Source organism: Hibiscus syriacus, unplaced genomic scaffold (assembly GCF_006381635.1).
Source record: "Hibiscus syriacus cultivar Baekdansim isolate YM2019G1 unplaced genomic scaffold, ASM638163v2 tig00117021_pilon, whole genome shotgun sequence".
NCBI classification, from domain to species: Eukaryota; Viridiplantae; Streptophyta; class Magnoliopsida; order Malvales; family Malvaceae; genus Hibiscus; species Hibiscus syriacus.
In genome coordinates, this window is record NW_024063527.1 from 2,099,455 (window position 1) to 2,108,511 (window position 9,057).

The 9,057-nt window shown below is 37.2% G+C and overlaps 1 pseudogene; it reads right to left on the bottom strand.

Annotated features, from left to right (window-relative positions):
- Nucleotides 1-726: 726 nt before the first annotated feature.
- On the bottom strand, nucleotides 727-4,924 carry LOC120195935 (annotated as a pseudogene).
- Nucleotides 4,925-9,057: the final 4,133 nt, after the last annotated feature.

The window sequence follows — 9,057 nt, forward strand, 5'->3', positions numbered from 1 at the left end:
AGTGGTTGGGATGGAGTGTTTTCTCACCAAGACGAATTGCATTTGCTCTTCTCTTTTAACAATCACCGTTTTTCTCATCTGTTCCACCTTCTTAGATGGGCGTACTACACAAAGATGTTACCATTCACAGCACGTTGCAAACCATGAATTTTCACATCCAGTACTGTACAACTAAAATAAATAATTATATCGATAACGTGTTGTAAAATAAAAGAATAATATTAATAAGTACGGTTGTCCGCCATGCATGGCACGGTACATGTGGAGGCTCGAGACGTATCGACGGCTGTGATTGCAACAGTGGGAAGCCCATTCTTTCAGATAGCAAGAAATGTATGTCGCAGAGCAAGTGCAGTTGTTCTTCTTAAATTGGTATTTTAATTCGATGGTTCTATATTTAGATATGTTGTTTCTATTGTAAACTATTTCCCTCGAAATTAACGAGTTACATCTATTTTCGATATTTGTAATTTCTCATATTAAATTTAAAGTCGAGTCAAGCTTCATTTCGAAGACAAAACATCATGCTTCATATAACTTAAATAGTAAGTTTTGATGTCTTATTTCTTCAATGCATCAAGCTTGTTTTTTTTAGGGCAAGAGATTATTATTGCAGGTTCCAACATACATTCAAGGGTTAACCAAATGGATTACAAAACAAAAAGGAACATTTTCAGTTGGCAAAGTACACTACTCTGCCTCTTATCTCCAAACACAACAGAGTCCTCAATCTTGTGGCGGAACAACCTAACCGGCGCAGGTTCCGAAACCAACGTTGTATCCACTCCCCTGCTTCATGCAATTTAAACTCTTTAAAATACATGAAATTACTAATGTTAAGCACTCTACCCTAGCGAAGCAGAGAAATTACCTTGCAGTAACCAGCGAAAATTACTTCATCCCCATCTTCTAAGAACTTTCAAACTGTCCCATTCAACGACAGCGGTTTCTGTCCATTCCATGTTAGTTCCAGTAAGCATCCAAGAGAATCTGGCTCCTGTTCAAAACATGGGAAGGCTACACTATGAGCAAACATTGCCAGATTCATTTACAGTGACTATCATACCATTCCATACGCCAGCAAGCAACATACACCGGTACTACATTCACTATATGTCCAAATAACCCACTTTGCCGGCTTGTTCATAAGACATCAACACAACATATATGATTATTTGTGTCTGTGTATGGTTTGGCAGATATTTTTCAAAGAAAATGGAAATAAAGGTGAAAGGTAGGTAAGAAAAATACAGGTCCACTAATGGTCCCAGTTCCAAGGAGATTGCCGGGCCTCAGGTTGCAACCATTGATCGTATGGTGTGCTAGCTGTTGAGTCAATGTCCAATATCTGTTACAAAAGGTTATGCAAACTTCAGTAAGTATTTCATTTCGGCCAAGAACTTGGTACACCTTTATAAAAGAGTACATAAGCATATATTAAACAGGTAAAGAAAGACAATATTAAATTCAAGCAATGCTCCATAAGTGTACAAGTGACTTGGAACTCCTTACAGGTTCTTCAGATTACTTCTTGTGACCACACTTGAATCCTTTTGTCCAGATGGTTTAATTTGAACCTAGCAGCAAGAAACAAGTTAGAAACTCAAGACACTAGAGAGTAGAGAAAAGTCATTAGAGAATAATATGGAAGACTAAGATGAATAATGAAGTAATGAGAATCCAATGGGATATATCCACTAAGCTGGTAGATGCTACCTCCAATGCAATATCATAGTTTTTGGATACCTTCTCAGCCAGATATGACAATGGAGGGGGATCCTGCATAGACAACAGGCATCGTCAGCTACTTCCATTAAGAATAGTCACTATGAAAGAGAATAGGGAAAAAGCTAGAAGCTCCAATGGCTTTAAGATCCTACACAATGAATAGATACCTACCTGCTTAGGAGCATTGCATGCAAAAGGCTCCAGAGCATCTAGGGTCACAATCCAAGGGGATACTGTAGTACCTGAAAGACAAGAGAAAAGCGAGTAAATTCCTACTATAACAATTTGCGGAGAATCACAACCATCCTATGTTACTCAGACTCAGGTGTGATTGTTGGATATGAGTGCGTTCATTTATTTCCAAGTTTCTCCATTTAATTGGGGGGATCCATTGAGAGGCATATTATGATACCTTGTCTGAATATATGTTGAACACAGGATCTTGACTAGTTGAATCCAATATGATAGCTTCATTGTTTCTCTAGAATTATATGAATTCTTTGTTATCTTGTAAATTAAATTTGGTCTCTTTTAAAGGACGTTGTGTTTTTTATACAAATCAATAATTGCCTAATTGGACTTCCTCCTAAGAGCCTCAGAACTCAGAAGAAAAGCAAGAACAAGTTTTCATATTTTTTTTTACCAAAACTCTTTCCACGAAAGGGTTTGAGAGGGACGTATTTCGATGCCTGAATGTCCCCAGCTGCCAAAACCAAATAGTTTGTTTAAAATATTCATATTGAAATTTGTTGGAAAAAATAGAGGATGATGCATTGAAGCAACTAAACATAGGCATACCACTCCAATCGTTTATCAAGACACCTCCAAAGATATGATATGCTGCCTTATTAACATCTATAGCTTTCCCTAATTCATTTCCTAGACCAACTACATCAGCCTGCCAGTTTCGTAAGAGACCATACTGGATTATAATTCATGGTGAAGTACAATGAGAAAATAACAAGATGACAGTAAAATGAAAGACTGACCATTTCAAGTTTAAAATCTAGCTTTAATGAAGGTCCAAAATATGGTGGAGAGTTACCAGTTGGACGACCTTGACCCCTAGAAGAATAGAGAATCAAGCATGTTAAACTCTAAGGCTGAATAGACATCTATGAGCTATGCGTTGGAAGAAAAGTCAGCAATGGGGGCTTAGTATATTTTTCAACAAAAGGGGCATCGAATTCGGTGCCCCAATATTTTATTGAAATTAAAAAATGGGTTAATTAAATTTTAGCCACTGCACACTTTAGGGTATTTACAAGATTAGTCTTTAAGCTTTAACTATAAATACCTTAGCCCATTTAGCTTCAAAATCATCCCAAATCGTTTCTTTCTCCCAATACTTGAGAGCTTTTTTGTGAGTAGTGAGTGTTTTGTAAACACCTGTAAATTTTCTCTCTTAGTAAAAGATCTGCAGCAGTCCGGAGACGTAGGCATAATTGGCTGAACTCCGTTATCAATTTCGGGTATTATTTTTCCGTTTTTATTTCGCATTCTCACTAATCTGGTTATAGGAAAATTACTTGTTTACTCGTTTTATTTCCCAACAACTGGTATCAGAGCTTTTGGTTGTGAATTTTGTCAATTTTTTACGAGGTTATTATTCATTACTATTCACGTAAATAGTGAATTTCGTAAATAGTAAAATTTTGTCGGCGATACGAATTTGTTGACAGAGGTGTTCTAATACACGGTGATTCGCAAGAATTGTCAGGAACGATCCAAACGAAGCCAAATTCGAGTGGGAGCAATGGCTGCATACGAAGGGAATGTGAAAATTGAGAAGTTCGATGGTGCGGACTTTGGCTTTTGGAAGATGCAGATTGAAGATTTTCTGTACCAGAAAAATCTATATCAACCTCTCTCAGGAAAGCAACCAGAGGGCATGAAGAATGAAGACTGAGCTCTTCTCGATAGACAAACCCTCGGAGTTATCCGACTGACGTTATCCCGCAATGTTTCTTTTAACATAGCAAAGGAAAAGATCACGACGTGTCTTATAGCGGCTCTCTCCAGTATGTATGAGAAGCCATCGACCTCAAACAAAGTGCACTTTATGAGGTGATTATTCAATTTGTGAATGGCGGAAGGGGTATCAGTGGCTCAACAGCTGAATGAACTCAACACAATCATAACACAATTGAGTTCCGTGGAAATTGAATTCGATGATGAAGTTCGAGCTTTAATTCTCTTATCATCTCTACCAGACAGTTGGAATGCCACTGTTACAACAGTCAACAGCTCATCGGGAAATAACAAATTAAAATTCGACGATGTTCGGGATCTGGTATTGAGCGAAGAATTCGACGGAGAGAATCGGGTGAAGCATCAACCTTATCAGCCTTGTACACCGAGTCTAGAGGGATAACTTCATAAAGAAATTCAAATCGTGGTAGATCAAAATCCAGAATGGGCAAATCAAGAACAGGAAAGAAAGATTTTACCTATTATAATTATGGTAAGAAGGGTCACTTTAAAAGAGATTGTAGAGCACTGAAGAAAGATACCGGTGCACAGGAATCTGCCAACATGACAGAGGAGACAGGTGATGCCATGATTCTAAACGTCAACAATCTGATTGAATTATGGATCTTGGATTCAGGGGCATCTTTCCACTACACCCCATGCTAAGAAATCATGGAGAACTATATCAGTGGTGATTTTGGGAGGGTTTATCTAGCTGATGATGAAACCTTGAAGATCGTCGGAAAAGGAGACATCCGATTAAAGTTGCCAAACCAGACCACCTGGACGCTGAAAGGAGTGAGACATATTACTGGCCTCAAAAGAAATTTGATTTTTGTAGGATAGCTTGATGGAGAAGGATATATCACAACCTTTTCAGGTTGTGAATGGAAGATTACCAAAGGAGCACTCGTCATTTCTCGTGGTAAGAAGACTGATACTCTCTATGTAACATCAAATTTAGAGAATATCATTGCAGTAGCAGATGCTGATGGAAAATCAAACCTATGATACCAAAGGCTTGGCCATATGAGCGAGAAAGAGATGAAGACACTTTTATCAAAAGGGGAGTTGTCGGATCTAAGGAGTGTAGATGTCGGACTATGCAAGGATTGCATCTTTGACAAACAAAAGAAAGTTAGTTTTGCAAAGATTGGCAAGACACTCAAGGCAGAAAAGTTAGAGTTGGTTTATACTGATGTAAGGGGACTATCTCCAGTTCCATCTCTTGTAGGCTCACTAATCGATGATTCTACAAGGAAAGCGTGGGTTTATTTTTTGAAGAAGAAATCAGAAGTCTTTGATACATTCAGAAAATGGAAGGCCATGGTGGAAAATGAAACTGGTTTGAAAGTCAAGCGGTTGAAGTCTGATAATAGAGGAGAGTACATAAATAGAAGATTTAGAGCCTGTGCAAACAATGGGATCAAGATGGAGACAACAGTTCCCATGACACCGTAGTAGAATGGAGTAGCAGAGCGCATGAACAGAACTCTGAATGAACGTGCCAGAAGTATGAGGATACATGCTGGCTTGCCCAAAATGCTATGGGCTGAAGCTATCAACAGTGCAGCTTACCTGATCAACCGTGAGCCCTCAGTTCCCTTGGATGATGGAATACAGAGGAATTTTGGAGCAAGAAATAAATAAACCTTTCACACTTAAGAGTGTTTGGTTGTATTTCTTATGTACACATAAACTCTGCTGAAAGAAATTAGAGAAAATAACCTCAGTGACCGAAAATGTCTTATAATATACGATTTTAACCAATTTTTTTTGGATTTGCGAAAATGACTAACAAATTCGCAACGCGAACTCCAATTTCGCAACCCAGAAGTCAAATCCGCAACACGATTTCCAAATTCGCAACACATAAGTCAAATTCGCAACATAGAAGTCAAATTCGCAAAGCACGTTTATTTTCGCAACGCAAATTTTATTTTCGAATTCGAAACACAATATTAATTTCGCAACACAAATGTAAACAGTATTATCGTAAATCATAACCTTAAACCCTAAATCACAACTCAATCTCATCTCCATCTCTCACTCTCTACGGCGACATCCGTCCCCATCTCCGACAAAATCCGTCTCCATCTCCGGCGAAATCCGTCTATCTCCATCTCTCAAAGCAACCCTCACAACCATTCACGGTTAGAAATGGAAAATCAACCATTGATAGTTAGTTTTTTTAATCTCTTATTTTTATTTTGAAAATTTTGTATTATTATTAGATTTTTCTTATATTGATGATAAATTTATTGGTAATTTAAATATATATAGATTAACTATTTCACTGAGATTGCTTAGTAAATTCATTCGGTTGCTGCCAATACTACTAAACTGTTTAGTCTTTAACCCTGTGAAGTTAGTATTTGTCTTTGTTTTTGTCTTTTTGTTGAAAAAATGCAATTCATTCAAGTTTCAATTTGTAGAAGAATAATTTTTGAAACTTAAATTCGCAACACGAAAATGAAAATCGCAACGCGAAAATAAAAATCACAATGCGATTTTAGTTTCGCGTTGCGATTTTCATTTTCGCGTTGCGAATTTAATTTTCAGAAACTACTCTTATTCTGCAAACTGAAACTTGAATGAATTGCATTACTTCAACCAAAAAACAAAGACAAATACTAACTTCACAGTGTTGTGAATTTAAGTTTCAAGAAGAAACTACTACTCTTTATGTTGTCCTTGAACCTGCACTAAACCTATATGTTGTCCTTTTAAATGTTTATATAAGTGTTTACTTCTGGAATGTTATCTGATGCATTTTGTGAACTATGATGGAATAATGACTTGGGTGAATACTGTGCTAGTTTGAAACATATTTGGCTTTGTTTTCACTGTTTAATATTATGTATATTTATAGTGTATAATTTGTAGTTTTTGGTATATCTAACTTGATATGTTTATTGTTTTTGTAGAATTTTTTTCGGCTCAATTGACCATAAGGAATAAATTAAGCCTAGAATTGTGTCGACGCTTACACCTCTACAAAGAAAATTGTTTGAGGATACTTGCTTCGGGCCATGGCTGAAAGTACAACATCCGAGTGGAGATGCTATGTTGACACATTTGTTTCTTCAGACCATGACTAACGATCTACCCTAGAGGATACAACGTGGTGATGAAGAGATATGGTTTCATTTTCCTCCGGCGTATACTTGTTTTTGGGCGGGAGGAGTTTTGCTTAATCACTGGTCTACGCTTCGGACACGATGAAGTAACCCGGTACACTAGTCATATCTTCAGCCCATCATGGTTATCTCGGGTTTTTCCTGAGCTGGCAAAGTCGAAGCCGAGTTTACACGTTGACGACTTGAAGATATTATTTGTTAAAGATGGTTTTATTCGGATTGATGACCTTGATGTTTTTGAGTATGCCATTTATTACTTTTGCATGTCGGCTTTTTAGGCAAAGAGGGCAGACAACCTATTTCTGAGGACCTAATATTATTGGTAGAGGACCTAAATGCATGAACCTGTTTCCGTGGGGTTCATATCTATGGAAAGCTACCTGGAAGAAGTTGTCGTCTGCCTTAGAGGACCGAAAAAGTTTACGGGGTGATGGTTCTAAATACACTTTGGCAGGCTTTATTTGGGCCTTTAAGGTAAGAATATCTATATAAGGTTTCCAAATTTATAATTAATTATTTAACAATTACTGATGTTTGTGTATTATATACTTTGTAGATTTGGATATTTGAGGCTTTTCCCAGCATGTGGACATATGCGATAAAAAATTGAAATGATATTCCTAGGGCTATTACCTGGAAGAGGATCCGCCTGTTGGATTGGGAAGAGTTACTACCATATACGACGATGAATGATGTAAGTTAACACATAAATACTACCATATATAAACAAGTTATTACTAGTACACGTTTAACTTTGTTTGAGCTTTTATATTGTTAGGAGGCCAACTATCCATTACAGAGGTTGACACCCACAGAGGCTGAGCTTGTCATTGATTGGTGGCAAGCTAGTAAGCGGTTTTTTGATGGGACAGATGATGAGCACCCCTCACTTCGAGAGCCATCACCTGATCGAGCCGATTCTACAGCTCGATACCTGGAGCCATCACCTGATCGAGTCTCTTCTCCACCTCCACCATCACCTATTCCATCACATCATCGAGCCTCTTCTCCACCATCACCTCATGATAGGCGACCAACAAAGAGGCCACGACATTTATTTCCCTGTTCTCTACCTCCACGGGATGAGTAAGGGGAGTTACGTGATGAGGTCAGTGCTTTGCGTCATGAGGTCGGTACTTTACGTGAAGACAATGGTGCATGGCGTGATGAGGTACGGTCTTTACGTGGTGAGGTGGATGTTTTACGCGATGACAATGGTGCGCTACGTGGTGAGATATCTACTTTACATGGTTTTTAGTTGTCATTTGTTGCATTTCCCGTATACCACCCAGATCATACGTCTGAAACATTTCTGACGCTTTAACTGTTTGAGAACCAAATGCATCACCATTGATATTTTAAATCTACATCTGTTTCTACATCAAGTATGTTTCTAAGATAGTTTTGGTTTAGGGTTAACCTACCTCAGTGAGCTGACTGAAATGGATAATATCTGAAAGACATTCTTCAGATATCCAATCTTCCTGCTTGTTAACCAAAAATTACGATGGTTGGGATTTCCCTCGCGTTTAAAGTTGGAAAAAAACAATGAAAATTAGGAATAATCAATGATAACATGCATATTGGCTAAGTTATTCCATTGAGTAAGTTGTTGTTTGGATGGAATAAAGGCTTGGGCTAATATTTATAGTGGAGTCGAAATTTATATATATTGAAATTCAAACTCAAATTGAAATTTAAATTCAAACTCCAATTACATATGAAATGAATTTGAAATGCAGTGTTAAATTGAACATGGAAATTGCATAATTGATTCATACTGTTCAAGTAACATGCTTTATGAACCATCAAGCTAAAAGACAATATTGATTGAGTTCAAAGCTGAGTTGTGAGTTGATAGGGTTGTCACACTTGTCACATGGTGGGAATAAAGTACTAACATGGAAGAGATAGATTGTTTTGTTATGCACAACCAATCTCATCTGAATGAAAATATACATACAATATAATCAAACCAAAACATACATACACAACAAATTTATACATAACAATGTTCAAATAATGTACCCACAACAACGAAATTAATTCGATGAAAAAGGGTTATTTCTAACGAAGTCTGGAATATTATTTTCCAAATAATGTACCCATAACAATGTTCAAATAATGTACCCACAACAATGTTTAATTGATTTGTTGTTTAATTTTCAATCTGCATTATGTTGAAGGTAAAAGCTACCTGTTGAAGGTACAAATTCGC